This window comes from Musa acuminata, chromosome BXJ2-9 (genome assembly GCF_036884655.1).
Source record: "Musa acuminata AAA Group cultivar baxijiao chromosome BXJ2-9, Cavendish_Baxijiao_AAA, whole genome shotgun sequence".
In the NCBI taxonomy this organism is placed as follows: Eukaryota; Viridiplantae; Streptophyta; class Magnoliopsida; order Zingiberales; family Musaceae; genus Musa; species Musa acuminata.
Genome location: NC_088346.1, coordinates 22,607,028 through 22,623,875, shown reverse-complemented (window position 1 = coordinate 22,623,875; position 16,848 = coordinate 22,607,028).

The following is a 16,848-nucleotide window of genomic DNA, read 5'->3' as shown; positions in this document are numbered from 1 at the left end:
GCACTGAAAGCACAGAACACACACTCGAAATCTTGCTGTCTTTCTATGATTCTTAGAGCTCAAAACCGTTAGTTCTCCTCTTTCTGTTCTTTAAAGTTTGAGTTGGAAAGAAAGGAGAGAAAACTTCTGTAAGGGTTGTCTCCTAAGCCCACCAAAAGGAGTGAATCTGTAAGAGGGTGGTTGGACTTCGCCTATTGAAGGAAGGTCTCTAGTTGACGTCGATGACCTCGTCGGTGGAGGAAGCCAAAAGTGGAGTAGGTCAAGATTGACCGAACCACTCTAAATCTCGGTTTACATTTCCTTTGAGCATTTTACCTTTATTGTAAACTTTTCAATAGCTTACTGCCCTCTGCGATTTTACGAACGAGTTTCAAGGTTCAGACGTAAATCTGCGTTTAGACGTAAATCTGCTTTTTCGCATGATGATCTTATTGCAGATTGTATTTACGTTTTGAGCTGTACAATAGCAGCACACTGCCTTTATACTTCTGCTTAAACTGCGTCTTATCTAATCAAGTGATTTACGAATCGGCACTTAGATGTAAATCGGTTTCTTCGTACGAACGTCGGATTTCAGTTTGCGCCGATATTCTGGTTTTCATCATAGCTGCAAACTGCCTGCATAGATTGACTGTAACCTTGCTTAGTATCAACTTTCATACAGAGTTGTCTTTATCGTTCAAACGCAGCTTTCGGTTTTAATCGCAGAAAGTTTTCCGCTGCACTAATTCAACCCCCCCTCTTAGTGCTCTTGATCCTAACAATTGGTATCAGAGCCAAGTATTTCTCATTTCGGACTTACACCCGAGAGAAATGGCTCTTCATGGCTTTCAAGAGGGCTTTTCGGTTTTTCGTCCACCGTTGTTTAACGGATTGGACTACACCTATTGGAAGACCCGAATGAGGATCTTTCTTATTTCTATGGATGTTGAACTTTGGAATCTTGTCGAAAACGGTTTTTTGAAGTCTTCTTTTCCAATGATCGAATGGTCGGATTTAGAGAAGAAGCATTTTTCTTTAAACGCAAAGGCTATGAATGCCTTATTTTGCGATTTGGACAAAAATGAGTTCAATCGGGTTTCTTTGTGCGAAACGACTTTCGATATTTGGCGCACTCTTGAAATCACGCACGAGGGAACTAGTAGAGTCAAAGACTCGAAAGTTAATATTTTACTACATGATTTCGAGCTTTTTCAAATGAAGCCAAGTGAAACCATTGGTGACATGTGCACCCATTTTACGGATGTCGTCAATGGTTTAAGAGCTCTTGGCAAATGTTTTTCGAATTCTGAACTTGTGAACAAGATTTTGCGTTCTCTTTCTAAGAAGTGGGATTCAAAAATAACTACTTTACAAGAAACAAAAGATTTAAATATTTTTTCACTTGAAGAACTAATTGGTTCATTGATCACATATGAAATGACGTGCAATGCACGTGAAGAACTTGAGAACCACCTTCCAAAGAACAGGAAGGATTTGGGACATAGAACATTTGAAGACCACTCGAGCATAAGCTCAAGTGATGGTGAACTTAAACTACAAATGAAACAAAATTAAAAAGTAAAAAGAACGGAACTACTTGCTTTGAACGCAAGAAGAAGAACAAAAATTAGGATGAATCGAGCTCCTCCGAAGACGATGAGAAAATCAACAAAGGCGAGGTAGCAAACTACGCCTTTACGCCTTTCGACGATAAGGTAATCAAAATGCCTTTAATTTACTTTGAAATTACATGATGCTTTTCATAAAGCATTTTTCTTTTTTATTTAATTTTCTTGAAAATTGCATGTTTAATAATTTTATAATAAAAATACAAACAATTAGGAATCATGCTTATCATTCTAGTAATTTTGAAAATAATCATGAAAATTGCATGTTTATGATAAACAAAATGATTTTGATTAAAAATATCTTATGAAATTATGTTATATGTGGTTGAGAAGTAATAATGTGTATCATGTTGATTTCCATTGTTATTTCTCGATTTTGAGTATATGAAATCATGTTTAATTAATGAGTATATATTTTTGAAATTATGTATGATGATTCTTGATATTTATGGATTATCGATAATAACAGTGGCTTTAAAAAAAATTGATGCATGTTTTCATAAATGAAAAGGCATGCTAACATGAAATCGACCACTTAAAATGAAACACTTAAAAAGGGGAAAAATAAATTATCAATGAAATCATGAATCTATTTATGTTATAAATTTTGTGAGCCATAAAAATGATTTTGATGATTTAAATTTGAAATGAGTTTTATCAAAATCATGATCTTGATTTATCAAATTGAATGAATTGAAAATGAATGATGATTTTTCTCTTGAATGATTGTGACTTGTATTCATTGTATTCATGATATGATTTTTATGCAATTCTTTGTATTCATGAAATATTTATCTCATCACCCAATTATTTCTTTTCAATATTCCTCAAGTAATGATATGAATGCATGAGATATTCATGAATTTATTTTGATGTATGCAAATGAGAAGTTTCGATCATGCATGGTAGGATGCAATGTGACAAATTAATACCATGATGATTTGAAATATTTATGATTTGGAATGATGCATATGCTTTTTATTATGATAATGTATGATGTGTATCATGAATACTTTAAATGATAAATGTTCGGTATCATGAATACTTCATTATCATACATGAAAATAGTGATAAATATTTTGAAATAAATGATTGTATCATGTTAGATGGTTTTACATATTATGCATGATAAGCTATAGTGATGAGTGAAACAATGATTGAAATAATATGAATGATGATTTGGAATCATGCATATAATAATGAGTTTATATGTTTTAAAAATGTGCATGTTTTAATTTGAAAATATAATAATGCACAAATGAGATTGATACTAACCTTTGTCATGATTTAAAAATTGATGTAAAGGGTTTTTCCCTTCTTTTTGACAATGACAAAAGGGGAGATAGCTAGCTTGCACAATTCAAGAAGAAAGCAAAAATTGCACTTCTCAAAAGAGAATAAATTGCTATCTTGAACATCACCAAGAAGTGCTATCTTGCAAATCTCAAGACACATAAATGCAATCATGCAAAATTTGTAATTTTGCACATCATTAAAATTTATGATGCTTGGGTGATTATGCATGTTCTAAAATGTTATAAAATTCACTAGCTTGCATGATGTAGAACTTAGCTATATTGAACATCACTAAGGAATGCTATCTTGCCTATCTCAAGAAGCAAAAAGTTAATTTGCACATCTAGCAAAACTTATATTTCAAGAAGCAAGAGTTGCTTTCTTGAACATCTCAAAATTGCTAGCTTGCGGGCATTAAAATGTTGAAAATTTTTGCTAGCTTGTATATGGTAAACTTGCTATCATACTACCATGATGATGAGCATGCCTTATCTTCATAATTATATTTGAAAAACTATGGCAAAAATATGTCCGAATGATTAAATGTGTTAAAATTATTTTTCGGACTTTTTTGATTGAATGATCAAATCACTTGATTGCCATAATGATTTTACACAATTACTTGCCATGATTACACGTTGGAAATTATGTGCTTGAATACAAAAATTTCCATGATAATAAGCATGTTTTACCTGTTGAATCTCGTATTTTGATGATGAAACTACTTGATATATGTTTATGATTTAATCTTCGTTTTGAGTGACGCAGGATGCTTCGATCAGGATGAGACAATTAAAGCAGGAAAATCATGTTGTGCCGAAGGAACATGTCAGAAGATTGGACGTCGGGCCGGTGGATCGGTCGACGTATCGACAGAAGGCTTCGGGCCGTGAACTCGGGCATCGGGCCAAGAAGAGCGGGTATTGTGCCAAGGATATCGGAGTTGCGGAGTCAACTGGCCGATTGGGCAATAGGCTGCAGGAGAGGACGATGCGCCGAAGAATCGGACGAAGCGTCGAGGGACCAATGACATGTCGGACAACTTGGTTAATTGCTTAGGATTAATTGTCTCGATCGAAGTTTTGTTTTAAGTGTGCAGGATTAACTACGATGAAAGTTAGACAAGCAGCAGGAGTTGCGCCGGAGTCAAGTTCATGATCACGTTGGGAGTTCGAGAGTTCGACGGAAGTTCGGACGGTCGTCGGAGGTTCTGCGAGAACAGATCCGAGAAGTCCAGAAGCTTGCCAAGCGAAGCTCGTCGGAACTCGCCAAGTGGATCATCGTAAAGTCTAGGAGTTTGCCGGAAGTCCGCAGAAGGATCACCGAGGGTTTATCGGATGATCGACGGAAGTTCGCCGGAAACTCGCCGGAAGAAGAGATTGACGCATCGGAGCAAAGCTGCAGAAGTTGTCTTAGAGTTAATCGTAGTTAGCATGATGATTAAGCTTGAAAATGGGAGGTGATCCCATTAGCTTAATCTTGAGGCAATTGGGCCCCTGAAAAGATTCAAATTGGGCCGAATGGAGCGAACCATTCGGACCCTGATTGCACCAGGCGGTGCAACCGCCTAGGCCAGGAGGTGCAACCGCCAGGGCTGCGAGACTGGGCGGTGCAACCGCCCCAGCCAGGCGGTGCAACCGCCCAGAGCTCAGTCTTCGAGCTAGACTGGGCGGTGGAACCGCCCTGACAGAGAGGTAGCACCGCCTGAGCTCGGTCTTCGAGCTCTGGCAGAGCGGTGCAACCGCCTCAGTCAAGAGGTGGCACCGCCGGGGGCTCTGTCTTCGAGCCAGACTCAGGCGGTGCAACCGCCTCTGACAAAGAGGTGCAACCGCCTGGGCTCAGTCTCCGAGCTCTGCCAGGCGGTGCAACCTCTCCAGTCAAGAGGTGCAACCGCCTGATCCCGGAATTCTGGGATTTGATCGATTTGATCGTTTTGAGCTCCAAATTTGAACTGGGTTGGGGCCTATAAATACCCCACCCATTCAGCACTGAAGAGATACAGATCCACACCGAATTCTTGATCTTTTCAGTGATTCTAAGAGCTCAAATTTGTGTAAAGTCCTAAAGTTCTCCTCCTTCTGTTCTTCAAGTCTTGAGTTGTAAAGAGAGGAGAGAAAGGATCTGTAAAGGTTGTCTCCTGAGCCTGTCAAAAGGAGAGAAATTGTAAAAGGGCAGTTAGCCTTTGCCCATTGAAGGAAGGCAGCTAGTTGACGTCGGTGACCTCGTCGGAGGAGGAAGCCAAAAGTGGAGTAGGTCAAGACTGACCGAACCACTCTAAATCTCTGGTTTGCTTTTACCTTGAGCACTTTATCATTACTGCAAACCTCCTACATTGCTACTGCCCTCTGCGCCTTTACGAACGAGTTTCTAAGCTCTGATCTTTCAGAATCTGCATTCAAATGTAAATCGTGTTTTCGTACGATCTTCACACTGCAGTTTACGCTTACATTCGGATTCCATTTATAACTGCAAATTGCTTTTTACGTAAAACGCTTTTCAAGGTTCAAAACTGCTTTTAGACGCAAAACTACATTTAGACGTAAAATTACGTTTAGACGTAAAACTGCGTTTAGACGCAAAACTGCGTTTAGACGTAAAACTGCGTTTAGACGTAAAACTGCGTTTAGACGTAAAACTGCGCTTAGACGCAAAACTGTGTTTAGACGTAAAACTGCGTTTAGACGTAAAACTGCGTTTGGACGTAAAACTGAGTTTAGACGCAAACTGCGCTTAGACGCAAACTGCGCTTAGACGCAAACTGTGTTTAGACGCAAACTGCGCTTAGACGCAAACTGCACTGTGATTCTGCTTTTATATCGAAATCGTTTTTTATCGGACGAACGCAGCTTTCGTTTTTAAAATCATTGTAAGATTTCCGCTGCACTAATTCACCCCCCCCCCTCTTAGTGCTCTCGATCCTAACAATTGGTATCAGAGCGGGGTATTTCTCATTTCGGATTTACACCCGAGAGAAATGGCTCTTCAAGAGGGCTTTTCGGTCTTTCGTCCACCGTTCTTTAACGGATTGGACTACACTTATTGGAAAACTCGAATGAGAGTTTTCTTGATTTCTCTAAATCTGGATTTATGGAATATCGTTGAAAACGGTTTTCAACTTCCCTCTAAACCGATGAACGAATGGTCGGATTTAGAGAAGAAGTATTTTTCTTTAAACGCAAAGGCTATGAATGCCTTATTTTGCGCTTTGGACAAAAATGAGTTCAATCGGGTTTCTTTATGCAAAACGGCTTTCGATATCTGGCGCACTCTTGAAATCACGCACGAGGGAACTAGTAGAGTCAAAGACTCGAAAGTTAATATTTTACTGCATGATTTCGAGCTTTTTCATATGAAACCAAGCGAAACCGTTGTTGACATGTACACCCGTTTTACGGATGTCGTCAATGGTTTAAAATCACTTGGTAAAAGCTTTTCGGATTTTGAACTCGTTAACAAAGTTTTGCGCTCACTTTCTAAAACTTGGGATTCAAAAGTAACTGCTATTCAAGAATCGAAAAACTTGAACCAATTTCCACTTGAAGAACTAATTGGTTCATTGATGACATATGAAATGGTGCACAATGCACATGATGAACATGTTGAACACAATCACCTTCCAAAGAACAGGAAGGATTTGGAACTCTGGACAAATGAATGCCACTTGAGCGATGACTCAAGTGATGAGGACAATGATGAACAAAACAACCTTCCAAAGAACAGGAAGGATTTGGGACATAGAACATTTGAAGACCACTCGAGCGTAAGCTCAAGTTATGGTGAACTTAAACTACAAATGAAACGAAAATTAAAAAGCAAAAAGAATGGAACTACTTGCTTTAAACACAAGAAGAAGAACAAAAATTGGGATGAATCGAGCTCATCTGAAGACGAGAAAGTCAACAAAAGCAAGACGGCAAACTACGCCTTACTAGCCTACGACATTGAGGTAATTAAAATGCCTTTGGTTTATTTTAAAATTACTTGATGCTTTCATGATATATTTTCTTTTAGAATTAATTTTCTTGAAAATTACATGTTTAAAAATAAAAATACAAAAAATTATGATCATGCTGATAATTTCGAAAATGATAATATTGCATGATAAACAAATAAAATGATTTTGATCATGGTTAAGAAGTAATAATGTTTATCATGTTTGATTAACATTGTTGAATGAAATCACGTTTGATTTAAAGTAATGCATAAAGATGTAATATTAAATGGTTATTAACAATTTTATGCATAAGATTTTAAGTTATCCATGATCATGAGCTTGTTTAATCTTCTTGATTTAATTTCAAGATCTATAGCAAAAATCATGTCTGAATATATGAAAATGTTAATTTCATTTTCGGATTCACTTAACAATTGATATCCTAACAATCAGATTTTCTCATACACTTATAAAAAATATTTTTCTAAAATAGATTTGATGAAATGATTCCTGCTTATAAATTCCATCTTGAAATATGAATGATAGTGTTTTTGCTTGCAAAGATTTGTTTCACATTCATATCTCCTATGATTCATGTGCAGAAAAAGAATTTATAAATCATAATACAATGAGATTTCTTATGCAAAAATAAAGTGCTTTTGTGATTCTTTGCTAAAGAGAATAATCATAATCATGATCTTGATAATTATAACATGAAGCTCTTTATAAATCAAGATCGCTCATTATGCTCCCTTACATTTATCAAAAAGGGTTTCTTCAAATGAAATGCAATTCAATGAAGTGTCATATTGATATCTTGAAACTTGGAATATTTTAAAATGTGATCTTGATAAGAATGTTTCAAGTTTCTCTTTGTACTATATCTTTTCGAATGAATCATGAGCCTTGATATCATATATTTCATAATACAAGATTTATTTGCCTTATGTCTTGAACTTTCATGCTTATCTTAATTTGGCATATAAAGACTAAGGCATGCTTAGATGAAAAAGAATCTCTTAAAAAAAAAAAAATGCTTTTCCCATCTGATCGAGATTAATCATCTCATGATATTTTGTGAATCTCGAAATTAATTTTAATGACTTATTATGAATTTCAAGTTAATGATTTGATTTGAATAAGTTTTATCTAAATCATAATCTTGATCTTGCAAAATTGAAGTCACAAATAATATCTTGTGGTATTCATGGATTGAAACATTGTATGCTTAAATTAATCATTCTCCTATGTTTCAAAAAATTCCTTAAAAGCCTTATGTGATGATTGAAAACTAACTTGCTTTATGATGAATCACAAATCATGACTTGATCTATGATGTAAATGCCTTTAAATGATTGATATATTTAACACTTTTATGCTCTTCCCCCTACTTTCTTCTTGTTTTCAATGATAAAATGGGGAGAAGTTTTGATCATGCATGGTAGGATATAATTTGACAAAATTGATACCATCATGATATGAAACATTTATGATGTGCAATTATGCATGCAATACTTGTGCTTTCTAATTATGATGTGATGTATTGCATATGATGTAAATCATGATTTAAAATGCTATGAGTGCCAAGTTACACATTTTGAGAAGAAATTGTTATATTGAAATATTAATGTAATTATGAATGGTGATATGATATCATGCATGTAATACTTCAATTTATGATAATGATGCATGCAATGATAAAATATTCATGATGAAAAATTATCTTGACATTCATAACTTGATTATTCATCATTTGTCATGATTTTGAAATCGTTGTAAAAGGAAAAGAGAACTACAAAACTGTATTCTCTCTTTCTTTTTTATAATGACAAAGGGGGAGATAGCTAGCTTGTACAAGTCAAGAAGATGCAAAAACTTGATTGCTAGCTTGCCTATTTTAAGTAGCAAAGATTGCTAACTTGCTTATTTCAAGAAGAAAAATTGTCTTCTTGAACATCACTATCTTGAATATCTCAAGAAGCAAAACTTGCAATTTGCACATTGCAATAGGAAGCAAGAATCATGAGCTTACACAAGAAAGCTATCTTGCATTTGCTTTCGAAACTTTTGCTAGCTTATATATTGTGAAACTTGTATATCGTAAAAATTGCTAGCTTGTTGGTCTAAAGAGAAGCAAAAGTTGCTATCTCAAAAGAAGCAAATGTGCTATCTTGCCTATCTCAAGAGGCAAAAATGCTAACTTGCGCATCTAGCAAAATGAGCAAAATTTTCAAGAAGCAAGAGTTGCCTTGTTGAACATCTCTAATTTGCTAGCTTGCATGATGTAGAACTTGCTATCTTGAACATTACCAAAAGTGCTATCTTATATGCTATAAAACTTGCATATCTAAAACTTGATAGCATGAATGTTCTAAGCATGATGTAACACTTGCTAAATCTTCTAGCTACAAGATTGCATGATGATAAAACTTGATATTATGATTTTCATGCAATGAGTTGAACCAATATCACACACAAACGATTAATTGTGATACTTCTCCTTTTTGTTGATGACAAAGGGGGAGAAGTATGTTGATGACATGACATGTGATGCATAAGTTTATGCATATGTTCATGTTGACGTGTTGCAAGTATTCATGAGGAATATTGCAATGACTTGAATTCAGTTTGAATTCAAGGTTCTATCAATATGGCATATTGATAGGGGGAGTTTGTTTAAACTCTGGGAGTTAAGGTTAACTCCGTTTATGATGACATGTTGCTTAGATTTTTGAATCTAAGAGTTTCTATCAATATGGCATATTGATAGGGGGAGTTTGTTTAAACTCCGGGAGTTAAGTTTAACTCCGTCATCAAGTAGTTGTCATCATCAAAAAGGGGGAGATTGTTGAATCTCGTATTTTGATGATGAAACTACTTGATATATGTTTATGATTTAATCTTCGTTTTGAGTGACGCAGGATGCTTCGATCAGGATGAGACAATTAAAGCAGGAAAATCATGTTGTGCCGAAGGAACATGTCAGAAGATTGGACGTCGGGCCGGTGGATCGGTCGACGTATCGACAGAAGGCTTCGGGCCGTGAACTCGGGCATCGGGACAAGAAGAGCGGGTATTGTGCCAAGGATATCGGAGTTGTGGAGTCAACTGGCCGATTGGGCAATAGGCTGCAGGAGAGGACGATGCGCCGAAGAATCGGACGAAGCGTCGAGGGACCAATGACATGTCGGACAACTTGGTTAATTGCTTAGGATTAATTGTCTCGATCGAAGTTTTGTTTTAAGTGTGCAGGATTAACTACGATGAAAGTTAGACAAGCAGCAGGAGTTGCGCCGGAGTCAAGTTCATGATCACGTTGGGAGTTCGAGAGTTCGACGGAAGTTCGGACGGTCGTCGGAGGTTCTGCGAGAACGGATCCGAGAAGTCCAGAAGCTTGCCAAGCGAAGCTCGTCGGAACTCGCCAAGTGGATCATCGCAAAGTCTAGGAGTTTGCCGGAAGTCCGCAGAAGGATCACCGAGGGTTTATCGGATGATCGACGGAAGTTCGCCGGAAACTCGCCGGAAGAAGCGATTGACGCATCGGAGCAAAGCTGCAGAAGTTGTCTTAGAGTTAATCGTAGTTAGCACGATGATTAAGCTTGAAAATGGGAGGTGATCCCATTAGCTTAATCTTGAGGCAATTGGGCCCCTGAAAAGATTCAAATTGGGCCGAATGGAGCGAACCATTCGGACCCTGATTGCACCAGGCGGTGCAACCGCCTAGGCCAGGAGGTGCAACCGCCAGGGCTGCGAGACTGGGTGGTGCAACCGCCCCAGCCAGGCGGTGCAACCGCCCAGAGCTCAGTCTTCGAGCTAGACTGGGCGGTGGAACCGCCCTGACAGAGAGGTAGCACCGCCTGAGCTCGGTCTTCGAGCTCTGGCAAAGCGGTGCAACCGCCTCAGTCAAGAGGTGGCACCGCCGGGGGCTCTGTCTTCGAGCCAGACTCAGGCTGTGCAACCGCCTCTGACAAAGAGGTGCAACCGCCTGGGCTCAGTCTCCGAGCTCTGCCAGGCGGTGCAACCTCTCCAGTCAAGAGGTGCAACCGCCTGATCCCGGAATTCTGGGATTTGATCGATTTGATCATTTTGAGCTCCAAATTTGAACTGGGTTGGGGCCTATAAATACCCCACCCATTCAGCACTGAAGAGATACAGATCCACACCGAATTCTTGATCTTTTCAGTGATTCTAAGAGCTCAAATTTGTGTAAAGTCCTAAAGTTCTCCTCCTTCTGTTCTTCAAGTCTTGAGTTGTAAAGAGAGGAGAGAAAGGATCTGTAAAGGTTGTCTCCTGAGCCTGTCAAAAGGAGAGAAATTGTAAAAGGGCAGTTAGCCTTTGCCCATTGAAGGAAGGCAGCTAGTTGACGTCGGTGACCTCGTCGGAGGAGGAAGCCAAAAGTGGAGTAGGTCAAGACTAACCGAACCACTCTAAATCTCTGGTTTGCTTTTACCTTGAACACTTTATCATTACTGCAAACCTCCTACATTGCTACTGCCCTTTGTGCCTTTATGAACGAGTTTCTAAGCTCTGATCTTTCAGAATCTGCATTCAAACGTAAATCGTGTTTTCGTACGATCTTCACACTGCAGTTTACGCTTACATTCGGATTCCATTTATAACTGCAAATTGCTTTCTATGTAAAATGCTTTTCAAGGTTCAAAACTGCTTTTAGACGCAAAACTACATTTAGACGTAAAATTACGTTTAGACGTAAAACTGCGTTTAGACGCAAAACTGCGTTTAGACGTAAAACTGCGTTTAGACGTAAAACTGCGTTTAGACGCAAAACTGCGTTTAGACGTAAAACTGCGTTTAGACGTAAAACTGCGTTTAGACGTAAAACTGCGTTTAGACGTAAAACTGCGTTTGGACGTAAAACTGAGTTTAGACGCAAACTGCGCTTAGACGCAAACTGCGCTTAGACGCAAACTGTGTTTAGACGCAAACTGCGCTTAGACGCAAACTGCACTGTGATTCTGCTTTTATATCGAAATCGTTTTTTATCGGACGAACGCAGCTTTCGTTTTTAAAATCATTGTAAGATTTCCGCTGCACTAATTCACCCCCCCCCCTCTTAGTGCTCTCGATCCTAACATTACCTTCATGATTGTAATTGAATATCTCTAGTAAAACCCTGTCCGAATGTATGAAAGTGTCAAATTTCACTTTCGGATTTTCTTGATCCTAACAATTGGATTTTCTTGATACATTATCCTCTTCCGAACTTAACAAGCATATGTCATATCAAGTTTAATTCACATCATTGATTTTTGACATATGGAATCATCTAGCAAATGCACTTATCATGTGAAAAATATTTTTTGAGAAACATATTTGATGATTCCCTCTTATAAAAGGAAGATATATTTACATACAAGGATTTGACTCACTTACATATCTTAATCCTTGCAAAAATGAAGTGTGCTTTAATATCTTATCGATTTGAACTTCACATATGGCTTTCCTCCTTCATGTAAAGAGATAACAAATAAAAAGGAAGAAGCAATAAAAGCTATCTCCATGTCATGTTCTCCTCGAGATGTTTGCATAATTGGTATCCTATCACTCACTGTTGGAAAACGACATGAACCAACTTATGGCAACGCACTTATATTTAAAATTTGCTTATATCGTTCTCATTGTTGTTGATGACAAAGGGGGAGAAATATATAAATTGATACTATGAGTGCCATATTTGAAGAATATGAATAGATGTCATGAATGCCATATTATGATGAGATATCAAAAGCAGCATTCATATGAATAGGTGCTATAAATGTCATATCATGTTAAGATATTAAGAACTTGAATCGTAATTTTACATATTGATATCTTACCATTTGATGATTTAAACTTACATCACAAACACTTGATTGTGGTACTTCTCCTTTTTGTTGATGACAAAGGGGGAGAAGTATGTTGATGACATGACATGTTATGCATAAGATTATGATGACATGTTGCTTAGATTTTTTAATCTAAGAGTTTCTATCAATATGGCATATTGATAGGGGGAGTTTGTTTAAACTTCGGGAGTTAAGTTTAACTCCGTCATCAAGTGGTTGTCATCATCAAAAAGGGGGAGATTGTTGAATCTCGTATTTTGATGATGAAACTACTTGATATATGTTTATGACTTAATCTGCGTTTTGAGTGATGCAGGATACTTCGATCAGGATGAGACAATTAAAGCAGGAAAATCATGTTGTGCCGGAGGAACATGTCAGAAGATTGGACGTCGGGCTGGTGGATCGGTCGACTTATCGACAGAAGGCTTTGGGCCGTAGACTCGGGCATCAGGCCAAGAAGAGCGGGTATTGTGCCAAGGATATCGAAGTTGCGGAGCCAACTGGCCGATTGGGCAATAGGCCGCAGGAAAGGACGATGCGCCGAAGAATCGGACAAAGCGTCGAGGGACCAATGACATGCCAAACAACTTGGTTAATTGCTTAGGATTAATTGTCTCGATCGAAGTTTCCGTTTTACATGTGCAGGATTAACTACGATGAAAGTAAGACATGCAGCAGGAGTTGCGCCGGAGTCATGACAATGATCACGTTGGGAGTTAGAGAGCTCGACGAAAGTTCGGACAGTCATCGGAGGTTCTACGGGAACAAATCCGAGAAGTCCAGAAGCTTGCCAAAGGAGCTCGTCGGAACTTGCCAAGTGGATCGTCGCAAGTCCAGGAGTTTGCCGGAAGTCCGCAGGAGGATCATTGAGGGTTCGTCGGATGATCGACGGAAGTTCGCCGGAAACTCGCCGGAAAAAGCAATTGACGCACAGGAGCAAGCTACAGAATATGTCTTAGGAAATAATCGTAGTTCGCACATTGATTAAGTTAGAAATGGGAGGTGATCCCATTAGCTTAATCTTGGGGCAATTGGGCCCCTGAAAGAATCAAATTGGGCCGAATGGATTAACCCATTTGGACCCTGATTGCTGTGGGAGGTGCAACCGCCCAGGCAGGGAGGTAGCACCGCCCATGCTATGTCTCCCAGCGAGACTGGGCAGTGCAACCGCCACAGCCAAGAGGTGGCACCGCCCCGGGCTCAGTCTCCGAGCGAGACTGGGCGGTGCAACCTCTTCTGTCAAGAGGTAGCACCGCTAGAGCTCAAGTTTCGAGCTCTGCCAAGCGGTGCAACCTCTCTAGTTAGGCGGTGCAACCGCCTAAGCTCGGTCTTCGAGCTCTGGCAGAGAGGTGCAACCACCCCTGACAGAGGTCGCACCGCCCAGAGGCTCAGTCTTCGAGCTCTGCCAGGCGATGCAACCGCCCCAGTCAGGAGGTGCAACCGCCTGATCCCGGAATTCCGGGAATTGACAGATTTGAGCTCCAAATTTGAACTGGGTTGGGGCCTATAAATACCCCACCCATTCAGCACTGAAAGCACATAACACACACTCGAAATCTTGCTATCTTTCTGTGTTTCTTAGAGCTAAAAAATGTTAGTTCTCCTCTTTCTGTTCTTCAAAGTTTGAGTTGTAAAGAGAGGAGAGAAAACTTCTATAAGGGTTGTCTCCTAAGCTCGCCAAAAGGAGTGAATCTGTAAGAGGGTGGTTGGCCTTCGCCTATTGAAGGAAGGTCTCTAGTTGATGTCGGTGACCTCTGTTGGGAAATCATGGGGGCGACATCACATGCGCAACGGAAGAACAAGAAAACAAAATCCCCGATTCCCAAAAAGATGTTCGTCGTCGTGCGAAGATTGGTGCGCAAAATCCGCGAAACTCAAAACTGCGTATAGAATAGATTGTGTTACCTAGGGAGATCGTATATCCCTGTTTCCTTGCAGATCCTTAGGAGAGGGTGAAGGAGGTCAAGCGTCCTCCTCTCTAGCGGTGATCCACACAGTAGGGTTGCGATGACGCTCCTCAAAACTCCAGGCCTACTCTGAGGTGGAGAGGAAGAGGAGAATAGGAAAGGCAAGCAAAGGCTCTAGCCTATGAGGCTCTGAATCCCTCCTATTTATAGAGGTCCCTTGTCAAACCCTAATGGGTCTTCCCCTAGTGGGTATTGGATCTGCATCCAATAAGACAAAGGGCTCCGTCGGATATCTCATATCAGAACCTCAACTCATCGCAATACCTACCATATGTGTGTGACCCTCTAGGCCCAATATCGAGCTGGCCGTGAGTCATACTTGTCAGAACTCCTTCTAACTCAGTGAATTATTATCTCTGTAATAATTCACTTGACTCATCGACTATGGAAGTACAAGACCACTACGCCGTAATCCCTAGACGATACAGGGGAATCCAATCCATTGGACCTGTCTGTCCTTAGTTACCGTGTACCTATAATCCCTCATCCATCTAATATCCCAAAGACCGTATATTGAGCATGGTGTTGTCAGACCCATACGGTTTCTACTCGAGTCTCGCTCTAATCGGATTCTCCCGGAGAACTCTTTCTCTCTCAACCCGAATGACCCTGGCCAGGGATTTGTCTGAGCAAGAACACATGGGATATTCCTCTCATGACGCCGAGAGTGGATAATCCTCTATCGACACTCAATAGCCCTCGTAAGGTCGACTACCACTCCCAATGACCAGCTATACTAGATCTGGGACAGCCAAACCTATAAGTCTGGTATCAAAGAGTGGAGCACTCATACAGGACATCCTTGGTGTCTCAAGTCTAAGGACCAGATACACCACTAGGACTACGGAATCGCTGTCTGACAATAAGGCATCATCAACCATCCAGCATTCCGTAAGCGGATCAATCAGTGAACTCATTCTCCAATGAGCACCTGTACTGTATCCCTAGTGTCCCTACACGAGCAACTATGAGACCAGCTGCATCCATCATATGGACGGGTATACAGCACACCAGTCTATCCGGTTATCACGATGTCCCTCTCGAGTAACCTATGACCGGGATTATTTAGGATATGTGTTTAAAAGTGAATCGATCTCATTATCGTGATCTCATCATGATCTGATTCCCATTGCACAAATCCAAGGACATCACAATATATATATATGCACATATGCAATAGTTATAAAGTGATATACGCCAAAATATAATAAGCAAAAAGATTCTGTATCAAGTCACACGTGCCATTACTCACATGATTGGCTTGCTGGGCACCTATGACTAGCAATCTCCCACTTGACCTAAAGCCAATCACCTATGTGTCTGATCCCCATCAGACCCCTGTGACGCTCAAAGACAAAATGAGACAATGGCTTTGTTAGTGGATCTGCAATGTTATCTTCGGATGGAACTCTTTCCACTGCTACATATCCTCGGGTTACGATCTCTCTGATAAGTTGGAACCTCCTCATAACACTTCTGATGAGACCCAGGTTCCCTTTTGAGTAATCGTCCCATAGTTGTCACAATATAAAGAAGTCGACTTCTCGCTATCCGGAACGACTCCTAAATCTGTGATGAACTTCTTCACCCAGACTCCCTCCTTTGCTATATCTAATGCAGCAATGTACTCTGCCTCTGTGGTCGAGGCAGCAGTGGTATCTTGCTTGGAACTCTTCCAGCACACTACTCCTCAATTCAAGGTGTACACATACCCTGAATTCGACTTGCTATCATCGACATCAGACTGAAAACTTGAGTCAGTGTAGCCTTAAATCTTAAGGCTATTACCTCCATATATTAGTAAAAGATCCTTAGTCCTTCTCAAGTACATAAGGATACACTTTACTGCTTTCCAGTGCTCCAAGCCTGGATCCCCCTGATACTTGCTCGTGACACTCAGAGCATGCGCTATATCAGGCCTAGTACATAGCATGGCATAAATGATAGACCCTATTGCTGAGGCATAAGGTATCATATCCATGTTCGCCCTTTCTTGGAATTTTCAATGCCAAATATTTTGACAATGGTTTCTATGTACCTGGACTAGGACAAGACAAGCATCCTCTTGGATCTATCTCTATAGATTCTAATCCCCAAGATATATGATGCTTCCCCTAAGTCCTTCATGGAGAAGTGTCTAGATAACCAAGCCTTTACCGTGGATAGCATTCCTACGTCATTCCCAATGATTA